Source organism: Crocodylus siamensis, chromosome 3 (genome assembly GCF_052110815.1).
Source record: "Crocodylus siamensis isolate JL-2025a chromosome 3, ASM5211081v1, whole genome shotgun sequence".
Classification (NCBI taxonomy): Eukaryota; Metazoa; Chordata; order Crocodylia; family Crocodylidae; genus Crocodylus; species Crocodylus siamensis.
The window spans coordinates 176,280,802-176,307,828 of record NC_143397.1 but is presented as its reverse complement, the minus strand read 5'-3'; positions in this window follow the sequence as shown (position 1 = coordinate 176,307,828).

Sequence of the window (27,027 nt, the reverse complement as noted above, 5' to 3'; positions counted from 1 at the left end):
AGTTCTGGAGAAGAAAAAGGGTCAAGTCGCAAAAGTGGAAATAGAGATGGCCTTGCAGTTCCTAATGCCCCATCAAACCTGGCGCCAGCCTTGCTGATATTAACAAAGAATGGCTCTAACATACAATCTGCCCTACAAAGCAGCCCACTCAACAGCATTCAGAAAGCCTTGCTGGATTCAGCAAAAGAAGTAGCCACTGATTAGTGGCTAGTAGATTAGCACTAATGCATGCTTCAGGTGCCTGAGACACACTTCTGTGCTTCCTAGAGGCTCACACAAGATATCTAGGATTGCAAGGAGTAGGGAGAAAAGGTAACCAGCAGTGGGCCCTCCCTTCCATGCACATACTTGATAACCCGAATAAAGAGACAGGAGATGAAAATTGGCTTTTATTTCCTGAAGGAGTCCACTGAAGGAAAGACACTCACATAAACTACTAGTCCTGTAAGTGATAGTAGGAAGATGTGACTATTGAATGTCCCTTTGAGAAATTTGAATATATGGCTGTAGAGGGCTAGTTTGGCTTGGAGGCCAGTTCCAAAATTGAATCTTGAATACAGTTGCAATAAAAATCCAAACATTAAATTCTAACATTGGGAGTATCCAAATTAGCTCTAACAAAAATGGATGATTAGGATGAACAAATAAAACAGACATCTATACATGATAGAATATTAGCACCCTGCCATCCCCCCTATCTTGGATTTTAAAAAGCTGTAGATATCCAGGAAACATGCTATATTTAGATTAGGGGTTGGACACAGCAAAATGTGCCAGCTAATGAGCCAGCACAGAAGTTCCTTCTTAAGATCATTTAGAATTTGTAATGGTAATTGCTTTTTGGCATTGTGAGGTCATTACAATGTGAGCTTAAGATGGTCAAATTATTTCAGTGAAGATCTTTGGAGACCCTGTTACAAAGCCATTATGAGGCAATATTACAATGGCAAAATGATTTCAGTGCATGCCTTGGAGAAGACCTCACTACAGTGCTCTTATGGTAAAATTACCTTGTGAGATTACAATGGGAAGTAAGAGCGCAGTGCAAGTCTATGGAGATTAGACTCAATTATGATGTCAAAACAAATTGAAACAATGTCAATGCAAGTTATACTATTAAGGTCGGGGTTTAAACCTAGAAAGGAAAGAAAATTCTGCATTAAGCCTGCCATATTACCTTTAAATCATGCCCTTATGCTAAGGTATGTAGTACGTTGAGTCCTCTGTTAAAGTGCCTGATTGGCCCATGTATTTCACGTACTGCAGATGAGCTCTGTAAAAAATAATTGTAGTTGCTTGGTACAGATCCTTACCTGATCAATCTAGGGTGTACAAAGACTCAAACAAATTCAGAGTTAAGGTTAGAACTGCAGATTAACAGTTTATACCTAACTCACATTTGTGCCCAGGTGTTAGAGGTGATAGCCTCCTAAAATACACTTGATCTTTCACACAATGAATTTGAGCTTGTTTAGATGAGAGTTGAGGTAAGAATTAAATTTAAGTTATTGTTATTGCTTGTTGTTCTGGTGGTCATATCCAAAGTCCTAACATGAGTCCTGTGTAATTGTGCCTGGTGCTGAACAAACTCATAAGTAGATACTGGGCATGCGTAGATGAAACGAGGGGCATGAGTGCACAACACTTTAAAGCAGGTTAAATGCTTTTGCACTGCTATAATGGTGTTGGTGTTTGCACGTGTTGGCGGTGTGTTGTGCACTAATTCCAGCTGCTGTAGCAAATTTGGCATCATAATGAGCCTTAAATGACTTGGGGCACAGAAAACTAAAACTCCTTTGAGGGGTTTTAGTTTGCTGCCCGACAGCCGTGGAGCAAAGCACTGGGCAGCTCAGGGGCTCTGCAGGATGCCTGTGCAATGCAACATGGTAGCAGTCTGGGAAGGCAGGCTCCACCTAAGAAAAGGGGTGAGCCTGATCTTTTTTTTTTCCCCTGGAGCCTGACTCCCTGCCTGAAGAAACAACTTGAATCCAATCTCTTCTCACAGTGATCAACCACTTCACCTTTCTATGTGTCTCAATTGTATCATTTTCTTGGTGGTATAGGTGAGCGCAGGCTGTGGTGGCAGAGTGGCTAAGGCAGTGGTTCTCATAAGACCTTTTCAAAGGTGTCACAGCACCAGAACCACCGCTGCTGCCCACTGTTGTGGCCAACAGGGACTGTCTGGTGTGCCTCTATTTGCAGGAGGAGTATGCTGAGAGGACTGGAAAGCAGCTGTAACAGGAGCCCTTCGTGCCACAGCCCTTCCCAGTCCACCCAGCACACCTCTTCTTGTGGGGGGCAGATCCACCAGGGTGTTTCTGAGTAACTGGAGCTTGAGCCCCGGGTACTGACACTGGAATGGAGATGGGGGTTGTGGGAGAGACATTAAGGGTCACTCAGAGGCTGTTAGCTCTGGTAGGGCAGATGGTCTATCCAGCCAAAGCCAGGAGTCCCCTCATAGTCTGGCTTCCCCTTCTCCCCACTGCTCTGTGGCAACATCTACTGTGTTAACCCTTTGACAGCTGCAGACAAATTAAGGCTTTTACAGTCATGCTCTACATATAAATCACTGGCAGATGTGAGAGGGTTAACAAAGAGGGTGAGTGAGGCTGACAAGAGGGCCCCACCCTGGGTACTCACTGTGAGCCTTCAACCCCTGGGTGATCCCATGTTGTGGCAGGTAAGACTCAGCCTGCATCTCTCACCTCCTTCTCCTGTGCTCAGGATAGCCCCTTCCCCAGCTCCACTCTGCCCAGGGTGCAGAAATAACTACCTCCACCACTAGAATAGTAGTTCTCTTGGGGTGCTTCAAAATTCAGAGAGGTTATAGGGGAGTTCTTTGACTCTAAAAAGAGAGCCACTGGGCTAAGATATCATGTTATAGCCTCTGAGGAATGAGTTTGAGCTTGCCTGGACCTCTATCAATGGCTGCCCACAACTGACCTGGCAGTAAAATGCTACTTGGTCCTTTGGACTGAGAAAGTCAGAGGTGTGGCTCAGTGTGATCCAAATAATATCTCTCCCTACAGATACTAGCACACACTAACCGTGCTAGCCCAAAGGGTCATTTAGGCTTGGGTGGGTTTTTGGCAAGAAAAAATAGGAAAAAGTAAAACACAAACAGGAGCTAAGTCTCAATGTGTGAAGCAGCTTTTTCATGGTGCTGTGAGTGCTCAGATCCCACTGAATATGCTTTGAAGGGACCCAGTATGTGTCAGGAAACACTCGGTACCTCAGAGGATGGGGTTCCCCATTCAGAATAGCAGATAACAACAGGCAAGATCAAGGACCAAAAGTTCTTCCAGCTGAGCCCAAATAGTTCCACTGTTTAGGAATAGTCTTGTGACTGCTGGCTAGTTGAGTGAGCAAAGGCTGATAGCATGAGGGCCAAGAAAAAGTATAGAAGCTAATAGGGAAAGGATGAGATTAACAGTGGTGGAATAGCTCATGAATTTTACTTTAGTTTTATTCATCTCATGATCATTCCTTTCTATATGACTTTTGCATACAGCTTATTGATCATCTTTAGACTAAATACTGGTTCTTTGAATATTGGTACTCAGAAAGGGAAATTGATGCTAAGGCAAATATTCAGCCAGCGTAAATTTAGCTCCAGTGACTTCAGTGGAGCTATGCCAATTTCTAATGGCAGAGGATCTGACTCATAAAACCTAGCCCATGGTTCCTTCAAAGCACTGCATCTAACAGAGAACTGATAACTCATTTACCTACCATTTGGCTTTTCTCTTGATTCTTAGAGTTTCATTAAGCCAATGGACTCAGTTTGCTAGGGCTCCAGGGTTAATTTTCTTTTCTTTTTTTCCTTCCAGTCTTGCTTTTCTTTTGCTTGGCAACTTTTGAGGTCTGTCCTGAGATTTGAATTCAAACCAAAGCAAAACTCATCCCAGCCCCCTTGGATGTGTTCATTTTGGAAACCACAGCTTGTGAACAGTCACCAGCTCAAACCATAAATCAGTCCCAGTCATCCCAGCTCAGCACTTGTGCAGCTTTTGACAATCCTGCGCCAAACTGTAACTAAAACTTTAGAGATTTTGTTATGAAAGTTTCACATAGTTCTAAATACATTTCCACTGCCATGGAGATACAAAACGTGCATCTTTTTCTTTTATATGGGTGTTATCCACTGTGCTAATTAGATCAGCATCACCGTGCACATATTGATACCATTAATTAACATAAAGAGTTACTCCTCAAAAATACATAGCAGTGTCTCTCTGACTCATTTGCCATGAGGGTAATATAAGTGAAGTACAGCACAGTAATATACCATATTTAGCTGCTGAGATGTAATCTTCTTTATTAATTGCTTAATGCAGCAATGCCTGGTAAAGCAAGTGCCATCCTGCATGATACTGAACGGATGCTCAAAAGTGCTGAGGGTTCGCACCTCTCACTGAAGTCATTAGGTGTCAAGGGCACTGAGGACCTCTGAGAAAATGCTCAGAACTTCACAGGTTCTGAGCTTTGCTACTGTGTAGCCCAAAATGAATACAGCTCTTCTTATTTTACATCTCCTGTGTGTGGATGCCTAGGTGAAATTCATTAAAATAATTTTCTGTTGCTATTCTACTTGATGATTAACCAAAAATCATAGAAGCTGGTTATACCAATTAATCCTCAAAACTCCAACAGAAAGGTGAGAAACATAAAGTGAAAAATATTTCCCAACTGCTTCTCAGCCTCACCAAGAAAAGGGTGGGAGATCTTACCTGATCTGCAACCTCTGTTAATCCCCAGACTCATGAGAAACATAAGAAAGATAAACAAGGAGAAAGAGTGAACTATGCATTGAGGAGGAAAATTGAAGGGGAGAGAGACTATAAATGGGAAAGAAGAGAGAGAAAAAGGTGATTCCTTCAGATACCACAATAATAGGTATGATTTAAGAGCTGAATAATACAGAATAAAGAGAAAGGGAGAAGAAAGAATAAATAGCAGTAAGATATAGTAAGATTGGAAGAAGGAGTGTTACAGAGCAAGGGTATGGGGGAAGAGAAAACAGGAGATTTTGAAATCTTGTTTTTTTTTTCTTCTGGAGGAATGAAAATATTAAAGGTACTAAAACTGGTTCTCGATACATTGTTCCAGGGAAGGTTACTGTCTGTGAGTATCCATGAGAATGACTCCAGGAGGTCATTTAGTTCCTCCCAGCTGCTGTTAGAACACAATAGACAATATGTCCTGAACTTTTTTCACAGACAACTCAGTCAGTGCTTGAATTGCAGAACAGTGTATAGCTGAGATCACAGCCAGCTCTACAGTTTAAACGCAGCATAGATGTAACTAGGGCTATAACTGTATAACTAAATATAACCATTTCCACTAGATTTATTTGCTGATGGCTGGAAAGATATTCTTTTAAACAGATGTCAGAGACAATGCAGATCTCCGTTTCCTGTGCCTTTGTGCCAAGACCTGTCCAGCTTATTCCACAGAGAGCAAAGTTTCTCTTTCTAAAACTCTGTGATTTTGGCCTGAAAATATTAATATTCCTGAGCAAGATGAAAATTTAAACTATAAGAAGACTTGAGGCTACGCACAATGATAGAGTGGAACAACTACGGCAGAAAGGGAAACCAAAAGGCAAAGATATTCTGTCTTGATCATGACATTCCTCTAAAGCCATGGAGATACAAATCTTGTGCTCATCCCTGTGTGAAACCATAAACTGGCCACACCAGGCCAAGGTCTAAGCCAAAGGGAATGGTCTGTACATGAAGCCTGTATGCTTCTGGTCAGGACATATGTGTACCACTCATCTTCCTAGTGTGAATATCATCCTGAAGAAACCAGACCTATGCCCGGCTCTACTTTGTATTCCAATCCTTTGTGATGAGGACTCCTATTTCACTTGACCTCAAAAAGATGGAAAAATAGACCCTGTGCCACAGCTGAAAGCAGGAGGGTAAAGATGGTTCAGAAGTCACATGTGTATTCATTCACCCGTTCTTTGTGGTACTTGTGTGCAAGACTGGTACCATGGCAATAAAGAGAGCAATTTTGAGGTCCTCTAATTTATCTTGTCCACAAGCAGGAGCCCATTACACCTTAAGAAATCTGTAATGGGCCTTTGTGGACCCCAGATGGGGTAAGTCTTTGCAGTGATGTGTAAAGAGTTACAGTGCCCAAGGAAGTAGCGTTAACAACAGGCAGATGTGCAAGCATAAATCCCAGTGCACCACTTTGAAAATGCATCCTTATGTGTCTTTTTTCATTTTACTTAAGCTATCATTAATGTAAGATAAATACATCTCCAAAGTAAAGAATTGCTTCTAAAACAGGACCGTGGTTAATGCTTCCATTATTGATCGGCACAGAGCTGGTTTATATATGCGGAGCTGCTCACTCTTTCAGGCTGCATCTGTTTTTGGCAAGCTCTGAACTCGCACATTTTCAGTAGCACTAATTTGAAGTGAATGCCTTATAATCCATGCAAGCAATCTTTGACATTAACATACATGTAGCGATAATAAACCCAAGCAAATAAAGTTCACACTGGTTCAAGAATAAGACCCACATCATTTGGGAACTTTAAATCCCTGGAGGGCAGAAACAACAGAGATGCAGCGAGACCGTGTTCTCCTTGCCACCTTCAATTATGTTTCCTTTCCCTTTTTATTTCCCTTCCCTCACCCCTCAGTAAAAGTACATAGTTTGGTTTTGGATTGAGGCAGCAGAAATGAAGAAACTCTTTAAAAATAAGCTTTTAATGTGTTCTGGAGGACTGGATTGGTCTGGATAACTACAAGTAATGAAAATAAACAAGAATTTAGGTTGATGTATTTAATCGGAGGGTTTGGCTTAGGTAATAATTACATTGCTCAGACAAATAATTGATGGCTCGGAAAAATACAGGTGTGCAGTCCCGCTGAACGACCTCTGTGGACTACAAAGAACGTGATGGTTCCTGTGATCCATACCCCAAATGTTCCATGTTTTCATTTGAACAGCTGTGCAAAGTGTTTGCAGTGAAACCAAAACCACTCAAAACTCACCTGCTTTTTCGTTTCTTTATAAACTCAAGAAGTTCAGGCCTTGTTTGCCAAAAAGGTCACAGACCTTACAAGAAAGTGTCAGTCAGCTTATGGCTTTGCATCAAAATCATATAAACTCCAAGCTTTGAAAGTGTCTGCAAGAAAACCACAGGAAATTTTCACATTGAGGGTTTTGGCTCATTTAAACATAAAATTCAGAGCAGAATTTGGGACATGGGATCCCATATGGATTGAAACTGAAGTAAATGTTTGTGAAATAAAATGGCTGGTTTATACATACCTCTGCATATTTGCTGTCTTGCATCTGTCTCAGAAATTTCAGCAAAGGAATATCAATTAAGTTTGGAGGGAAGGGGAAGGTAATCAGGGCCAGATTCTGATCCCAGTGTGATCAATGACCATTTTGCCATTGACCTCAGTGGTAGGCTGAATAGATTGCAATGAATAATTAATTTGATATTTTTAGCGTACTTTTCTGCCTGTGGAATATTTGAAGGCAGATTATGCGTTCTTCAAACTTATTAGTTATTCAAAATTGTTTGACACTTGTCTTTATACGGGGGATTGGTTGTGAATGATTCCCTGTGAGGATTTATCATCCACTGTATTTTACCCTCTGTATTCACAATGGTGTTCTGTGAGTATTGTCGGGCCAGTGGGGTTTTTTTGTGAAGTAAAGTACTATTTGGTCCAAGGAAGCATTGAAGAATTTGGTCCTTGTAAGCAACTCAGACAAGTTTGGTGCTGTTGTTTGCCCCTGAGACAAAGCACCACTCAGGTAGGTTTTTGCAATCGCACTGCCAGGCATTTGTGCCTATTGGGCATTCTCTGGCTAGATGTCCAGAGACTAGAAGCTGCTCTCCAGGCATCTCCCCAGGGCAGGCCTTTCTTGCTAGGTACAGATGTAAATACTTCAATTCCTTTGTTTTCCCTGCCTCGCTTTGTTTTTGACTGTGTTTGTACTTTGCTTAATTACTTGGTGACTGTCTTTTTCCTTTCATTCTCTGTTCACTTCTGCTTTGTCAAGTTTAAGCTTGGTAATTGTTTTGCCATTCAAGTGTCCTTTGTATTGTCCAAGAGGTTGCACACAGCATAGCAGATAACCACATCCCACTGTGGGCTGATGTGTGGTCTGCTTATGTATAACAGGATCATGGAATGATGTCTGTTTTTCTATTTACCAGTTATGTGGTAAACTTTCCACGTGTGCATCTAGCCACTTTCTTGCTATAATATGTTCTTCCCAGAACTGACGCTGCACTTTGCTTTTCTTGATGGCCTTGCTAATAGCCACTCCATGGTCCACACTAGTGTGTCTGCGTGCTGAGCACTGTGTTCTGGAGGAGCTGGGGAGCCATCCTGATGAACTATATTGGGCCCCCAATACTGTATTAGGGCACTTCTTTGAAAATGTCAGTTCTGCTTTGAGCTGTGCTCACTGTGACAGATTTTCGAGGAATTCAGGCTATGTGCACTTACCTTTCCATATCCTGTGGGTATGTGCAGGCAGGCTGGGAATTAGACCTAAAAATAGCATGCACATAAAAAGGTAAACCTTTAAGTGTCCCCAGAGCAGCGGTTCTCAACCCCTGGGCCATGGCAGGTCAGCTGCTGGTTCACAGCACAGTCAGCTGCCGGACCAGAAGTGGCCGTGGACCAGAAAACCATGGCCTCCACAGCCAGGCAGAAAGGCCATGCAGGGTCTGCAGCAATGCAGGGTTTGCACCCCTCCCCCGCCCCAATTTGCCACAGTTTGGCAGGCCACGGTTTTCCGGTTTACCAGGCCATGGCCATTTCTGGGCCATAGTTTGCTGGGCCACAGCATAAATACTTTGGGAACCCCTGCCCTAGAGTGTCTTCCAAATTAAAAAATGGGAGTACACCTGTCTTGCACCTGATGGTTTCTGGTCAGCACATCTGCTGTCATTCTGGGCATGTCTGCACTCCTTCTAGGGCACCCTCAAGACTGTCTCTGTGGAACATGTCATGCAGAAATGCTCTTGATCCGCACACCTCAGACCCAGGACTGAGACAATGAAGCCCATCTTGGGGGTGCCACCTGCTACTACTTTCAAGGATCTCTGTTCCTGGCATGATTGCAAGTAAAGGGTTGCCCTCAGTTCAGCTTTACAGCTTCATTTCTGGGTTTGGGACATAGAGAGCAGGAGTGAGTGAGCAGGGCATGCTTGTTGGCAGCAGCATAAGAGCACTATGGAAGCAGCAAAGCCCTAGCATCTGTCATGCCAGGGCATCCTCTTCCCTATCTCTGCCTTTGTCTTCCACTCCAGTGCCCTGACAATGCTCATTCCAGCTCTGTGAGACAGAAACACAAAAGAGGAAGAGCAAAACAGAAAAGAGGAAGGTTATAGGTTTAGCATTCCCATTAGTAATTTACAATAAGAAACAGAGAGTGAGCATCGGGGGGTTTTATGCGGGTGGGGCAAATGTGGATATCAAAATTAATAATGCACATCATAATGAGGTACAGAGGCAAGACAGGCAGACATGCAACAAGAACTACAAAGATATCTGACTTCCCTCATTGTTTGTGTGACTAGGGCAGAGACTAGGGCATACATGGATGCACTTTTTGCACCATTTTGATTGTCATGTGCATCTGTACACAATATGCATCTGTGGGGTCATGCATACGAGCATTCAAATTGCCTTTTCTACATGGGCCTGTCACATAAAGCTTTGAAACTGCATCCCTGAAAAAATATTCCATCATATTGCACTAGTGTGTCACCCCAGCCTCAGAGAACATGAAAAAAATGAAGATTTTTTAGGTGGTAATCTTATCAGGAGAGGTGCCTCATCTTCATTTGCAAATCAGATAAATAAATACCCCAGGAAGTTACCTGCCTGACATTGCCTTTGGAGATAGTCTCTGATGATCAAGTCAGTATAACTTCAGATCTTTATAATTTTTTCCTCTAAGACCCACTGTAAATGGCAGAATTGTGCAATATAGGACTTAAAGATGATAATGTGACTTTAAGATGTACAAATACATAAGATTGCCTAGAATTATACACTTTACATATTTCAATGAGAGACTTCAGAGAGAATCAAGGAACATTTCAGGGAGATTACAGGGAACACAAGGGAAATTTTTACCTAAAAATTGTATATACAGAGCTGACTTCAGGCACCTGCAGAATAACTATTAAAAATTAAATTACTAAGCCTAAACTAACTAAAATGTCCTCATTCCCCTACCCACTCCAAACCTTGTTCAGCCAGTCAATGCCCCATGGGTGCATAGTCTTCCTGAAGGTACCAGTGTATTTAAAGCACAGTAGTAATTATTCGTGCCTCCACATTTAATGACATCTACGGATTGGACTTGGCCAGTAGTTAGTATGATGCTCTGCCACATGAGACAGTAGATTTTAATCTCCAAACCTAGTCCCTCATTCCCCAAACTAGCAGCTAGTGGGGAAGTTGTGAAGCTGGGTCTATTCCAATGTGGGAGAAACTGATGAAAGATGCATAGTGCTCTTGCAGTTAACCTCTTCGACCTTATATTGGCCCTTGTTCTTCTTCCCTTAATTTTATTCAGGGATTGGATTATAGATCCCATATTTGCCTACTTGCCCTTGGAGATATCCATTACTTGGCCATACAGTAACACTATCTAATTCCCCCATCCTGGCATGAACCATTGTCACTTTCAGTTGCTATTTGCTATGAAAACAATGGCTTCTCAATAACAAGGGCAATGTGACACGGTCTGCAAATACCATGTTGTGGCAGCCAGGTAGATAATGTGTGTTACCATTGAATGCACAAAGGGGAAAAACTTTGAAACATTTTAAAAATGCAGGTGCACAAATTACTCATGCCAGGAGCAGCAGTGGCATTTTGTAATAAAATCTTCTGTTTATTCTCTTCTGTTGAATACACATACCTTCAAGTTCCCAGAGAAAGCAATGGCCTATGCTATCCAATGAACAGTTTTCAGATAGATTAAGAACATGTGCAAAAAGATATAAAACTTACAGATTTATAATAGGCATTGTCTACCCCGGTATTGTGTGTGCAGAATTCCCATTGATGTCAGTGGGAGCTAAGAACTTCCTAGAGACTAGATTTTCTTACCTTTTCATATTGTGGAATTATGGACTGCTCCAGTAAGATATTGTACTATTTTTAAAAAATCAATCTACAGTAGCATTGCACAACTCTATAGGGCAAATCCTAATCAGCAGGAATCTGGGTTTTCCATTTGCCATGGAAAAACAGAAAAAAACATGAATTTTCCTTTTTACTGGAGAAAAACTCAAATTTCTCATTTTAACAGAGAAACGCATGAATTTTGCGGTTTTGCAAAGAGCTCTCTGCAGGTTGGCAGAGTTCCAGCCTGCAAGGGGCTGCAGAGAGCCGGAGGAAGGTGGTCAGGCAGGGGGTGCCATGTGCATATTTATGCTCATGGCCACCAAGCAGCATGGGCTAGTGATCAGAAACTGATTTAAACCTGTAACAGGACAGGTTCAGTGCACATAAACCAGTCTGAAAATGTCTGAAACCGATTTGAGATAAACCTGGTTGAATGTAGTATCCATCTTAACTGATTTGGCTCAAATTGGTTTATGAAATGTCTATCCCAGACCTCTTGCTGGTGTAAGATAAACCAGACTCCCCCAGCATCTTGGCATGCTCTCTGGGCTGGGAAGGGCTCTCTGCTCCACAGCAGGGCTGGCTGCTCCCCTCTGCTCCCTGGCTGTAGCCCCACAGTCTCTGCAGGCATCTGGCTTCTGCTCCCCACCACCCCTCCCCACTCTCTGCTCAGCAGGCATTCCCCCATCCCTCGCAGACACTTCTCGGCATTAGCTAGCAGACCACATGCTAGCTACCTTCAAGTTGTGGCATACAGGACAAAGACAGAATAAACAGATAGCTGGTAATGTCCCTGATAAACACTGAGTTAGGGGTGATAAACATTACTTGTCCGGCTGGTGAGGAGTTGGGGGCGTGGAAACCTTTGCCTAATCATAGCATCCTGGTGGGGTCTGGCCATGCCTCACCCTCAGCTCAGCATTGTGAAAGGGAAGGGAGAGCTGCTTTAGTACCCCCCAGCTTCTAGCCTGAGCCACTGCAGGCATGTACCTGCATTTCTGGGATGAAAAGGGAATGTCTATCCACCTCCAAATCAGTTCAAGCTTTGCAGGTTAGACTAAACTGCAAAGAGTCAATCAATTCAGGCTCAGACTTTCTGAATGTCTGACCCTAGCCCTGGAGAGCAGCTCCTGCAGGTAAGTCTGGTGGTCAGGGATTAAGGCCCCCAAAAGGAGGGGGGGAGGGAGTTGAACAGGGCTGGGCTGTGGCTGGGGCTTCTGGGTGATGCACAGGGCTTGGGGCCCAGGGCCACAATGAATGGCTGCAGGGCCCAAGAGGAGAATGGGACAGAGCCGGAGGGGAGGGAGGGGAGGGCTGGCTCACGGCCACTGCTCACTGTCCTGAGAACAGGGTGAGGGCATCTGTCCCCCAGATCTGTGTGCGGGGTGGAGGCAGGCTGCCCAATGCAGGCTCAAATTCCCTCCCATGCTGCCATCCCTGGGACCTCTGCAGCCTGGTGGGCAGGACTCAGCATGGCAGGGCAGAGTGGGGTGGGGTGGGGTGGGGACGTTCCTTGCCACTGTGATCCCTGTGCTCCCCTGGTGAAGCACCCCCTGCCTACCCTGGAGCACCAAGGGGGAAAACTGCACACTGCCACCCCTGCTGCTGCTGGGCACCACAGGGTTCACAGCGGCAAGGAGCTTCGCCACCCAGCCCCATTCTGCCCTGCCATGCTGGATCCCGCCTGCCAGGCAGCAGAGCCCTTGAGGGAGGGCAGCAGGGTGGGGAACCCAAGCCTACAATGGGCAGCTCACACCCTCCCCTGTCCTGCACACAAATCCCCCTCTAGGAGTGCATGCAGCAACAGAGATTCAGCCCCACCCCCCACGCAAGTCCACAGCAGGACCCATATCAGCCTTCACCACATACTCTGCTCTGGCAGTGCTGCCCACATGGGAGGAGGAAATGGGCTCCCCACTCAGCCCACAGCAGCCACCTGTGGGTGGCAGCTGGGGCTCAGGGGGCAGCTGGGGGCCCACACTGGCAGCTTTGGGAGGGAGGGAGCTGTGGGTGGGGGGTGAGGGGAGCCATAAGGGCTAGTGGGCTGTGGGAGGGAGTGAGAGGTACCAGCAGGGCCAGGCGGGCTGTGGTTGAGGAGTGAGGGGCACCAGCAGGGCTGGGAGGCTGTGGGGAGGAGGGGAGTGAAACGCCTGGACCTGCATCCTGGTGACCTAAGGGAACAGAGGGAGCTCTGATTTTCCATGATAAAAAACCCAAAATCAAATACCAAAATTAATAGGTACTTAGAATTTATTTTACTATTGTGATTGAGGCATTGGTAGGCTTCCAAACTACTCTAAAATTGTAAATCTATCAATAAAACATTGTGTTCAATTGATACATATATACCTATATCTATTTTTTTGTGTGTGAATGTGTGTGTGTATATACATATATTATATATATATAGTAGGTCTGTGCAAAGCACTTCGGTTGCTGATTCAATTCAGAGGAGATTCAGCCCAATTTGGTGGCTGAATCTCCAAATCCAAATCGAATCAGGAGACCCTTTAATCTCTCCAACTCAAATCAGGAGCATCCGAATCGTTTCGGAGCGATTCAATGATTCAGCCATAGACACAGCTTTATATGTATTTTCTATGTACTTCGAGGTACCAGGTGCAGGTTATGAACACTGAGATGGTGGGGCAGATGGAACATCCCACAGGATTGTGGGGGGAGATCCCCCTCCTGCTCAGCAGCAAACCCGGAAGTGGACCAGAAGTACTTCCAGTCCACTGTGGGGTGTGTGGGAGACCCCCCCCCAGCAAGGTGCCTAGTGCTTCCTGGGTCTGGGGGGGTACCTGGTATCTCCCCACAGCCAGCCACTGAGCCAGGTGGGTGCAGGGGGTCCCCCATGTGCTTAGCAGTGAACGTGGAAGTGGACTGAAAGTATTTCTGGTTCACTTCTGGGTCCACCGCCGGGTGCATGGGGGACACCCCCCCCTCAACATTCCCATGGGACGCTCCGGCTGCACCACCATCTCAGCATTCACAAGCCACACATGGTACCTCGAGATAGGTAGAAAAACATATAAAGCTGTGTCTATGGCCAAATCGCTGATTCTCCAAATCAGAATTGAATCTTTCAGATTCAGATTTGGCCAGATCGAATCAGGACAGTGATCTGAATCAGCAAATTGAATCACTGTCCCCCAAACTGGGCCAAATCTGAATTGAATACAGCTTGCTTTGCACACCCCTGACATATACACACACACACACACACACACAGAGCGGCATTTCATTTTAATCGTGGATATTGGCTTTTTAATCAGAGAATTTGCAATTTTTTATTAGGGAAAACCAAAATCCCTGCTAATCAGTGACAAGCATTGACTGCATAGAAGCACCAACAAATTTATGAGCTTTTTATCTTTGACCACTTAGTCTTATGTGACATTTCCTTCATGTAATATCCATAGCATAGTGAGGAAAGAAGTCTGTGAAGCAAACACAAAAACAAATGCATAAAGTTCACACAGAGTGTTGATGCTCTCCATTCCTGCAACAATGGGTACAAATAGGAATGGGTCAGGAGACCAGCTCAGTCCATTCACACAACGGTGTGAAGGCTGTAATCTGAGTCCTTTATCCGATTATTACTGTGTGGTCTTCACAGCATACCTAGTCTCCAAAAAGTCAGTTCCAAACAGATTCTTTTAGTACACACTACCCAGCAAGACCTTTTTCAGAAAGCAGGCAGGTCAAGTTGCTTTATTATCTCTGACAGTTTAGGTATTTCAATGCCTGGCCTTCTTTATATGAAATAGCTCCTACTTATAAGAAATCTACTCCACTCTCATTGATTTAGTCCTTCTTCATTCCTTACTCTGTCAAATCTTTCATTGAAGCTAAGGGGCCAAATCCTAGGATCACATGTGCAGATCACCAACAACTTCCATTCATTTAAATAGGGAACATAAATTGTCAGGGTTTGGCCCAGTGAGAGTATTGGCTGAGGAAAGCCTGCAAGACTTGGTCCTACAGTAACACTATATATTGGAAATCACAGGGCTGTGGCCTGAGAGATTAGGAGCAGTGAGAACATGAAAAATGCTAGGAGGATTCAAAAGCATTTCCTAACCACCTTGTGAATTTTCTCTCTCTTCCTATCCAGCACGGCTAACTTCAAGCAATGGCATGTGTAAATTGATCAGTCCTAGTGTATGGCATGCTGAGCTGATGGATCAGCAGTGGCATAGACGCAGCTGTGCAAGTCTGGTGTCGAGGTGTTCCAGCCTGTCACTGCTAACTCACTGCCTGTCCGCAGCCATCTTTTGTTTCTATCGTAATTTCATCAATCACACATACAAGAAAGAGCAAAAGACATTTCAGTGCCCTCATTTTTTTTCTCACTATCTTCCTCCCACCGCTCAGCACTATCTGATGTTGTTCACATACTGTCTCCAGCAGGAATGGGCTTTGTTTTGGTAGAAAGGGAAATAATACTGTTATCTTACAGGTTTTGGTCTTTGTTCTAAACTAAGTTTGGTCTTGGCTTACTTTGGAGAGGAATTAAAGGCAGTGCATTTTTTTGGCCCTCGATTCTTCTCTTTTAGTTTCAGGAATATTACTTCATTGATATCACTGGAATTAGCTATGATTTGCCCATTTCTGCGAGGGAAATCGAGCCATTACTGTCACTGAAAAGTGTCACCCAGACGCTCCAGCCTACTCTTGCTTGTTTGGGGTTTTTATCCCAGGTTCTAGGTTTATTTTGTCTATTCTTGGGTTTCATTTCTAGTGCGTTCCCACACATATTTTGATATGCATCCATATGCTGGTCTCTTGCATGATTCTTTGTGTAGTTTGGCTATATTGAAAAACAGGTTTTACAAGTTTTCCTATTAATGTTGCTAACACTGGAGGCTGGGTATCTCCATGCTCCTCTCGAGCAAGTTCATTGGGACTATAAAGTGAGATGTTTGCAATTTTTGAATTCCCCCACATAATTCTAGAATCAAGAAGCCAGTTATTTGAAGGAAATGAGAAGTTTATTGTTTTAGCTTCATAATGATATAAATGAGCAAAGGAAAATTAGAAAATATAATTTATTCCATACCCTGTATTCTTTGACTCTAAAATCAAACCCAGAGGTGTTTTGGCTTTTGCCATCAAGGGATAACTAGGTCTAATGGCCACAAACTTCTAGAAGGCCAATTCAGACTTGATATAAGGAAAACCTTCTTTCCAGTCTGAGTGTACTGGAACAGACTCCCCACAGAGGTGGTGCAAGCAGCTACTCTGGACTCATTCAAAAGGCGTTTGGATATTTATCTTGCTGGGACTATTTGACCCTAGCAGACTTCCTGCCTCTGGCAGAGGGTCTGGAATTGATGATATCACAAGGTCCCTTCCAGCCCTAATGTCTTTGAAATCTATGAAATCAAAACGGCAAAATGGAGTATTTAATATGGGCATAGGAAGACTGAGGCATGACAGTTACGTGCTTTCCAAAACTGGGCCATGTGTCACTGCATATTTGCTGTTTCTGTGCATGAACTTGCTTGCAGTTCATGCACCTATTTTTGAATTTTGGCTCTGAGAATGTTTGTATATCCCAATACAACTAGGAAATTCTCAGGTCTGTTGTGCACTTGAACCTTTATATGTATAACTCCCACTGACATGAGAACTATAATTACAGTAGCTATTAATTAGGATTGTGAGTGAATACCCAAGGAAGAATGGCCCCCTAAGAATGTACTCTTCAGTGCATAGGCGCACTGTGGCACCGGCCCAATATAGCTCTCTCTGAGTGTAATGAGCATTGCTATGACTAGATTCTTGGCCTCATTCTTCCTTTCAGTTATGTGCATTTAGGTAGGGATGTCTCCATAGATTTCAGCTGAGCTATTCCCAGTATATACGGGTGTAAGAGGAAAATCAGGCCCTTAATTTGTCACTATAGCATATTAATTTCCCCTGTTTTAGGCACTTTCGGTGTAGTGTTCATTGTGGTTATTTTGCGCCTGTTATGTATGTATACAATTAAGGGTAATTGGCTTAATGATAGAGGTAGTGTAAATATGTGTAGTGTTTGCAATGTTAATGACATAATTTCTTTGGCACTGACATAATTATGACGTTTAACAATGTTGTAAACATCCTAATTAAATTTGAAGGAAAAAAAGACATTGCTCTTCAGCTTTACTTTTTCAGGTATTTAAGAGCGTTTCTCATTATAAAGGCACTGAAATAAATAAATTTGACTGTGTTAGACTGAGAGAGCTTGGATGTTTGGGGAGGAGGAAGGTGAACAACTGAGATTGAGAGCAACGTTGTATTGACTCTGCTATCAGTGAAGGTAAACTGAGGTGAGACTGGCTCCCCCTCCCCTTTGGGAAAGGTCATTGCTGTTTTGTGCACACTGCTGTCTACACATGAAAACAGAGTAGTCATGTACCAGGTTCTATGCTGGAAGCATTAATGCACCTTACCAGGAATCTACCATTGCTTCCAAAGAAGGTACTGTTTGATGATTACTTACTTCAGGCTTGATTATTGAGCTATTACTTATGCTGTGTGTTACTTGTTTAAACAAACTCCAATTTCATTTCAAGTCACTGAATAAGGATTGCTAAAATGTGCTCCCTAATGTTAAAGTGCTCATACAGTAGGGTATAAGGCCCCATAGAAACCCTCACATTCCATTGCTACACAATGGATGCAGCTACACATGTGCATTTACTGCACAGTAACTGAAACGACTGCGCAGTATGGGCACACATCTACATATGCATACCCATACGGCACAGTAGAAATATCAACTTACATCAACTTGAGCATAAATTTGATACCTGCATCATGCAGGTATCAAATTTACACCCGATTAGTTACTGCACAGTAATGCACATGTAGACACCTTACTGCTCAGTAACACTGTGTGTGGACTGACCTGGTCCCAAGTCAGTTCACACACAGCATTAATGTGCTTTAATGCCTGCATGTGTAGACACCAGCCCAATCCTGCTTACTGAGCAGTAATTTACTGTGCAGTAAATTTAAGCCATCGTAAATGCACATGTAGACACACCCAGTATCAAATATTCCTGTGTGTGATAAGTCTGTCAAGCAATAAAATTAGTGCATGACTGATGTTTATTTATTTAGGTACATCATAAAACAGTACAAATTAACCAATCATAAAATAGCTCGATGCCAAAATATTCTGCTGCTGAGGTCCTGGTAATCCCATTGCAACGTATAATATTGTAAAACAGTACTTTATGACTATATGTTTTTTTCCTTTTTTTCCTTTGGATTAGGTACAGCAAAGACACGAAAACCCTGTCTCTGATCCACTGTGCCCTAAAGACAGCAGGGTCACTGTGCTCATTATATGTATGCATTGTGTACACCTGTATTCATTATGTAAAGTGACAGCATATTAACTGCAATGACTTCTTCCTTACATTAATTTATTTTAAGTCATTCTTTAATTCAATATTAATTAAAATGAACAATTTAGGATGCCTCATTATTGTCCAGTTATTACTTCACTTCTCCAGCTTGCACAAATAAAGCCTATAGTGCCATATCTCATTTCTACTAATTTAGAATGAATGTGAATTTGTTTCACCCACATAAAAGCAGAGTGACTGGGATTTACTGCAGGTGAAGTACACAGGGAATAGCGACCAGCTCATGTGTAGGACCTAAGTTAGTACAGGCTAAAATTATGTCTACAGGCCCTCAATACTATTTAATTGAGGGGTTAGAGATATGTGCACTGATGGACACAATGAATCCTCATCTGGCCTAATTTATCCCATCTTTTCACAAGTGTCCATTCTAAAGTATACAAGGACAGCTATATGTCTCCTCAGAAACTATCCCCCAGAGCCACTCTTTTGGGTAGTCATTCTGCAAGTATAGAGGGTCTTGCACTGATCTTCTGTAGAAGAAGAAATGCCCCCATTCATTTTTAGGCATTTTAATATCAATAAATTAATTTAATGAATCTCAGTTTGTGCCTTCATGTCAACCTAATGCTTCCATTTATTTTGATGGCACTGAAGTGTTTCTTTATCAGTGATACTACAATGCAAACTTGGATTCCACTGTTGTATCAGTTATGGGTGAATTCAAAGGGACTTTGCCTGAATAAGAGAATTGAGGACAAATCATTTTTAGATGCAAAGAAAGAACTCCTCCTGAAGACAATGTGAGCTACAGTCATGTATTCACAAGAGTGAGATGCTCTAGCCAGGCCTGCAGGATTTGGCCTTTGCTTAAATTATAAACTCTCTGGGATGAGGATCATTTCTTTGTTATGTGTTTGACTAATGCCAACTCAATAAGGCGCTATGACTGCTGCTTTTAGGCATGAACACAGTACAAGTAAATACTATAATAATAATCAACTACAGTTAGCTTATGTGGTTACTACACAATAAGTTGTGGCTTTAACCAGAAAAATCCACCAACCTTAGAGTTTCCTAAATAAAACTAAAGCCATTCCACAAACTATTACTTTTTACATATCTTGTGTATTTTCACTATTTTTCCTCTTGTTGGGGAATTTCTTCCCTCAACACTCAACAAAATGAATCTTTCTGGCACAGAAAAGTTTCCATAGATACCAAGATACAGTCATTAATGATGAGCAAACCACATAATGTTTTGAAATTTGGTTTAGTTCAGAACCACAAGCTGAATGCCATCCCAAACTGTCAAAAATTCTTGGCTCTAAAATATTAGCCTGGGAGCTTTATGCTTGATAACTTCTGTTGCTGATCAGGCTGCAAATATTGCTAGAATAGCTTCTATCATTCACTTTAAATCAGGACTTTATCTCCTGTTCACAGCTGGAACCATTAAAAAATGAAGGGGTAGAAGGAAAAAAAGGGAAGGGAAATTGTACATATTTACGATGCTGGCATTGTTTGCCATGTTCTTGTTTAATTCAAGTTAATTTATTAACCTCTACTACTTGTCCCCTTTCAAAGAAATGACAACAAATCTATAACCTTTTCTTCTTGAGGATACCAAAGTGATACACAAGCACCCATGTCAAGGCATTAAATATCAGTTTCCCATTTCTCAGATGAAGATACTGGGTGCATCTACATGTTCATTAATGCACTTTTGCTACAGTGCATTAAATTTAGTACCTCTAATGAAAGCGCATACTTTTTTTAGTGACATTTAATGCTCAGTAGCCTATTTTTACTGTGCATTACCATATTAGCACAGTTTTTGACATATCACTTAATGCCCAGTAAAATAAGCTACTGCGCATTAAAGCACGCATGTAGGTGTGCCCACTGTGGTATTAATGACAGAGATGTAGAGATCACCCTAAAAGAACTTCAGGTGACAATTGTTCCGCACATGAGTCAGAAGAAAGGTCAATGTTCAAACAGTTTTGTTTTTTTGGCTGACATCTTCCAATTTCATGGAATTCCCCATACATTGTGGTGAGTGGAAAGTGAACGAAGGACAGTACAAAGAAAGACAGCAGATGTCTGTCATCTGCCATAACAAACCAGGCAAAAAACAGATATAGCTTCAGCAGCCCTGACTTTGCAGTCCCTCCTCCTTTTGTTTGTTCCTTTTCTCTCCACAAAGGCTGAAAATTGAGTATGTTTAGGTGGAGGAGTCCCTAGCAATCCATTTTCTCTGGAACCTTTGATTCAGAAGTAAAGGGGGCAGAGCAGCCCAAAACAGAGCCACCATACCTCTGCATGGATGACTGCATCTTTAATGGATTCACACAGCTTGCAAGTAATCTGTGGATTCTGGAGGCAATATTCCCCTCCCCACTCTGCACAGGGGAATCCCTAGCCCTCAAGCCCCATGAAATGATCAAAGAAAACTCTGTGTGAAGCTCAGAGAATTTTCCTGGCACTGTCCGTGGATTTCTCCATGAAACGGAGTGATCCATTGCAGAGTAATTAAGACCCAAATCATCCTCAAAAGTGTGTAGGCATCCAATTCCCATTTTAATTTCCATTCTGGAGTTTGACTCTTAATGCTGTAGCGAAAGAAGGGTGAGCAAACAGTCACAAACATCAAAGGGGAAAAGAAATAAGGTGTGAATGAATAAGGAACAGATTTGTCTCCTTCATGTTGCCTGTCTGCCCCGTCAAGGACATTATTAAGCACTCCCTACCTTCCTGCTCCCACTTGCTTATACCAAGCACAGAAATGTTGCAGTGAAGCCATTCAAGGGGTATCCCCTTCCAGTCACGCTTTAGACCACTATTTCTAGCATGCTTGAAAATGGACCCAATTCACCAGTTCACTTCCAGGTTTGACATGTATAAGCAGGAGTGAGCAGGCAAGGTGTGGTCGAAAGTGTCCTTTCTGGGCACACCAGGAACATCATGTATACATCCCCTAAGGATTCAGATGGTAGTAGAGAAATTAAACAAGTTAAAAAATAAAAGATAAATATCACTATGACAAAGCTTGGAAGAGAGATCATTAGCAACCTACGGCTCTTGAGAACTTCACCAGTTTCTTCATGATGGCATCTCAGTTTTTAACATCAAATCATGATACCAAAAGCCCACCAACAAAAAACATGGTGCTTCAAGTCCCAGGTTCCAACCCAGAAAGGCTAAGCTGTTTTTCATGCAAATACTTTCTCTTAAAGCCAGTACATATCCAGCCCCACCTTCCAAGAACTTTTCTTCATGAACAGTTAGTCCCCACCAAAATTCCCTATTGTCTTCTCTTTGCCCTGATGCTTCTCCTCCTACCCACTTAGCCATATTGGTGAATGTTATCACTTAAGAGTATCTACTCCTGGAGAGAAAGGTTGGGTCTCTATGGGCACCTCTACATGTGCATTAATGCACCATGGTTACAGTACACTAAATTTAGTACCTGTAATAACAGGTACTAACTACATGTGCAGTAACCGGTGCTACTGCGCAGTAGCACTGGCATGCACCTTTTAAGTCACACTAATAGCATGGCTTTTGCTACAACACACCAATGAGCAGTAGAATTAGTCCACTGCACATTCAGCATCTCATGTAGATGTGCCCTGTATGTTTTTGTGTAATTCCTGGAAGCAGAGTCCTGCCCTTGATGGGAGCCTCTTGGTGTTAGTGTAATAAAAATATGAAATAAAAGTGGAGGAAATAGCATATACTTGAATTTGGGAACTATTTTCTCCTCTATGTAATATCTTATTCCCATTGTTCTCAGAGACAGTTGCTTTTGAATTATGTATATATGCACATAAAAAAAGAGCAAGATAAACATTTTGGCTGATTTTTTTAAAGAGCTGTTTGAAGCTGTTATACATAGTCTAGAGTGATATGAATCAGTGGGCAGCATGCAGATGAGAGAGTCAAGGTGCATGATGAATGCAACTAATTATAGACTATCCCCACCACATGTAATGTATAATTATCCATTATGACATCCAGAAGACTACATTAAAAGAACTTTAAGGTGGCAAGTCAAACACTCAATAGTTTGGAAATTCCAGAATTAAGGTTGTCTTAATTCAGCCCCTTTGAGTGTAAGCATTATGGTTAGAGGGGTAAAAAAAGACCCTTTTTGATCAAAACACTTTGATCTTTTTTTCAGCTGCTCTAATGATGTTATAGTCCTTCATTAGGTGAGCACATACTGTTTCACACCCCCTCCCCTCAACTGCATTGTTTGTCACAGGGAGGCCATGGTTTTCAATGCGGCCCTTGGTTACTGCCATGAAAACATACATTCTCCTGCCACGCTCTGTTGTCTTCCATAGTGAAAATCCCTTTCATACCTTACAGCTTTATTCCCTCTGAAATCAAGCAAGTAGTTAGACACATGCAGACTTCCTTCACCCCAGTCTACAAACATGGGTCTTGCAATGGATTCTCCATAGAAAATCTGCTTCTCTGCTCTTTTCTCCAGGCTTTCCACCTTCCCAAGGCTCTTTTCCCTAATCAAAGAATCATAGAGAAATAGGGCTGGAAGAGACCTCTAGAGGTCATCTAGTCCAGCCTCCTGCCTGAGACAGGATCATCCCTAACCAAACCATCCTATACAAATCCATAATCTAAACTCTTTGTAAAACTACCATCAACCCTGACACAACATAGACCTAACACCCTACAGGTAAATCAGGAGAACAATCAAAAACCAATGGCATGCTTCCATAAACTGTTTTTAATATATGCTCAAGAGATCCCAAGCAGAGGGCTATGTCCCCCACTATGAAGGAAGGCAACCCCCCCCCCCCACACACACACAATCTGTACCAATCTGATCATGGGGTAAAATTAATTCCTGACCCCAAATATGACAATCAGTCTGACCCTGAGAAGAGGGGTAAAACCCTGTGCCCAGGAACCTCTGCTCTGGTCCCAGCAGGAGCACTGGCACACACCAAAGTCCCCAGCCTTGACGGTAGCCAACACCCAACGCTTCTGAGGAAGGCTTAAAAACACCCTGACACATGTAGCAGAAAATGGGTGGGAAGGGGCAGGGACGACCAGCAAAGCCTAGAAGCATGGGAAGTACCCACAGTGGAACATAGGCATAGCTACATCTAGATCATCCCCAACCAGTGGCTGTCCAACCTCTTCTGGAACAACTCCATTGATAGAAAGTCTACAGCTTCCCTAGGCAGTCTATTCCACTACTTCCTTGTTCTAACAGTGACAAAGTTTTTCTGGACATCCAATCTAAATTTACTTTGCTGCAACTTCAATCTATTGGTCTGCATCCTCCCCCTGCAGCAAGTGAGAAAAGGTATTTTACCTCTTCTTTATGGCAGCCCTTCAAAATTACTATCATGTCCCCCCACTCTTAAGCACCTTTTCTACAAGCTGAACATGCCTAGTTTCTTTAGATTCTCTTCATATATGGTTTGCTTTGCAAGCCCTATTTCATACTTGTTGTATACTTCTGGATCATCTCAAATTTCTCCATCCATGCACTGATAATTACCCTTTACTTGCGGCTATTGAGCCAGTTGTCTATCCACCTTATAGTACTTTTATCTCACCCACATTTCTCCAATTTGTTTATAAGAAGGTCCTTCAGGGCTTCGTCAAAAGCTGAAGTCCAGATACACTAATTCCCTTCATTGACCCAAGTAGTTATTTTATCAAAGAAGGAGATCAAGTTTTAATTGACATGACTTGTTGTTTGTGATAACCTTTTCCTACACCAGATGCTTGCAAATGGCCATTCTTAGGATATGCTCCCATGACTTCCCAATTTTTTAGGTGAGGATAACCATAGATCTGTAGTTTCCTGGGTCCTCCTTCTTGCCCTTTGTAAAGAGGAGCACTACGCTGGCCCTTTGCTAGGCCTCTGGTACCTGGCCCATCTCCCAAAACCTTGTAAAAATTGTTCCCGAGGGCTCTGAGATGTCCTCTGCCAGCTTCTTTGGACCCTGGCCCTGATGACTTGAATTCATGCAGACCCAACAAAAGATTTGATTCTCTTTTGTTATCTCTTCCCTCAGCTTGCTCCATTTATTACCCCAATAATCCCTATTAGGTGTCTGGCTGCAGCTTTATTTTTTGTGAAGACTCAAGCAAAATAGCTGTTGAGTAAATCTGCCTTCTTTGCATCTTTGTTTAGGAGTTCCCCCTGATTTGTTAACAGAGGACCCACAGGTTTTTCCTTGGTCCTTCTTTTCTGGCTCATTACAGAACCTCTTCTTTTTGTCCTTATCATTCTTTATCATTGCCTTCCTGATTTTGCCCCTGTGGGTTCTTGCTATTTCCTGGTATGCTTCCTTGGTGGCCTGCCCATTCTTCCATTGCTTCTATGCTTACCTTCTGTATCTGAGGCATTTTAGAAGCTCCTTGTGCAGCCCCCTAGGTCTCTTGCTATTCTTCTTGTGCTTCCATTGTGTTGGAACTGTTTTTTTGTCAGGCTTGCAATACTGTGCCATTTAGAAGCACTCAGCCCTCCTTGGTGCTTTATCTTGCAATCTATCTTCCCATTACACTATGCATATTCACTCTTTGAGTCAGATGAAATCTACCTTTTTCAAAATCTGGCATCCTAATTTTACTGACCACATGCTTTCGGTCTCACAATCTAGAATTCTATCAAATCGTGATCACTTCCTCCCAAGTTACCCACCCTCCACCACTCCTTTCCTGTTGGTCAAGACAAGATCTAAGATAGAAGATCTCCTAGTTGTATCTTCCACTTTCTGGAACAGAAAGTTGTCCTCCACATAAGTTAGGAACCACCTTGACATTTTATGTTTGGCTGCATTGTTCTTCCAGAAGATGTCTGGAAAAGTCATCCCATCAGTACCATCCCATAACTTTTGGATAGATTTGTGACCTGCTTGAAGAGTGCCCCATCCACTTCCTTTTCCTGATTTGGTGGCCTATAATAAATCCCCACCAATATATTGGAGCTTTCATCTTTCATTTTCACCCAAATGCATTCTGCTTTGCTGTTTTTGCTAATCACTCCTTATCTGCTTTTTATTCCCCCTCGAAGCAACCTTCATGGAACTTGAAGGGAGAAGCCTGTGCTATGTAAGCGAGGGAGGAGTTTGGAGGCAACATGAGGAAGTTGATTATAGCTAGTTGCAGTTGCCAGCATCTCTGTGAAAAGTTATTTTGATAAGCACTGACTCCTTTCTGGTGGGCAAGCTGACAGGCTGAGGTATTGATGAATACACAGTCACATGGGTGGCAAACTGGCTCCAGAGGGTGGTGGTGGACGGGTTGATGTCAACCTGGGAGGGTGTGGGCAGTGGAGTCCCCAGGGCTCAGTCCTTGGGCTGTTCAACATCTTCATTAGCGACTTGAACGAGGGTGTGGAGAGTACCCTGTTCAAGTTCACTGACGACACCAAAGCTGTGGGGTAAAGTGAATACACCGGCAGGCAGGAACCGCATCCAGGCAGACCTGGATAGGTTAGAGAAGTGGGAGGATCTGAACAGGATGCGGTTCAACAAGGACAAGTGCAGAGTGCTGCATCTGGGAAGAGGGAACCAGCATTATGGTTATAGGTTAGGGGCTGCCCCTCTCAGCAGCACAGAGGCAGAGAGAGATCTTGGAGTCATGATTGACTCCAGGATGAATATGAGTCGCCAATGTGACGACATAATAGGCAGAGCCAACTGCACCCCCTCATGCATCAACAGGGGCATCACTAACAGGTCCAGAGAGGTCTTGCTCCCCCTCTATACAGCGCTGGTCAGGCCGCAGCTGGAGCACTGTGTCCAGTTCTGGGCGCCACACTTCAAGAGGGACGTGGAGAACCTGGAGAGGGTCCAGAGGAGGGCTACTCAATGGTTGGGGGCCTCTGTGGCCAGCCCTATGAGAAGAGGCTGAGGGACCTGAATCTCTTCATTCTCCACAAGAGGAGACTGAGGGGGGATCTTGTGGCTGCCTACAACCTTATCAGGGGCCAGCAGCAAGGGCTCGGGGAAAGTCTGTTGACCAGGGCCCCATTTGGAGTCACCAGGAACAACGGCCACAAGCTGAGGGAGGATAGGTTTAGGTTAGATATTAGGAAGAACTACTTCACGGTAAGGGTGGTCAGAGCCTGAAAAAGGCTTCCCAGACAGGTGGTGCTCTCACCTTCCCTGGAAATCTTCAAAAGGAGACTGGACAGGCACCTGGCTGGGGTCTTATGACCCCTCCCACCCCCAGTGCTCATTTCTGCCCATGTCAGGGGGTCGGACTCGATGATCTGTCTAGGTCCCTTCCGACTCATTGATTCTATGATTCTATGATTCTTTCATATTAATTTCCAGTAGAACTATGTGAAGCTTCTGGTGCCGATTTGATTCAGAGATTCGGCCTGATTCGGTAGCCAAATCTCCAAATCCAAACTGAATCAGAGGACCAATTAAAAGGTCTGAATCAATGCAAAGCTCTCTGAATCAATTCAGAAAAGATTCAGAGAGCTTCGGTGATTTGGGCAGTTCCCAGTCACTACAGCAGGG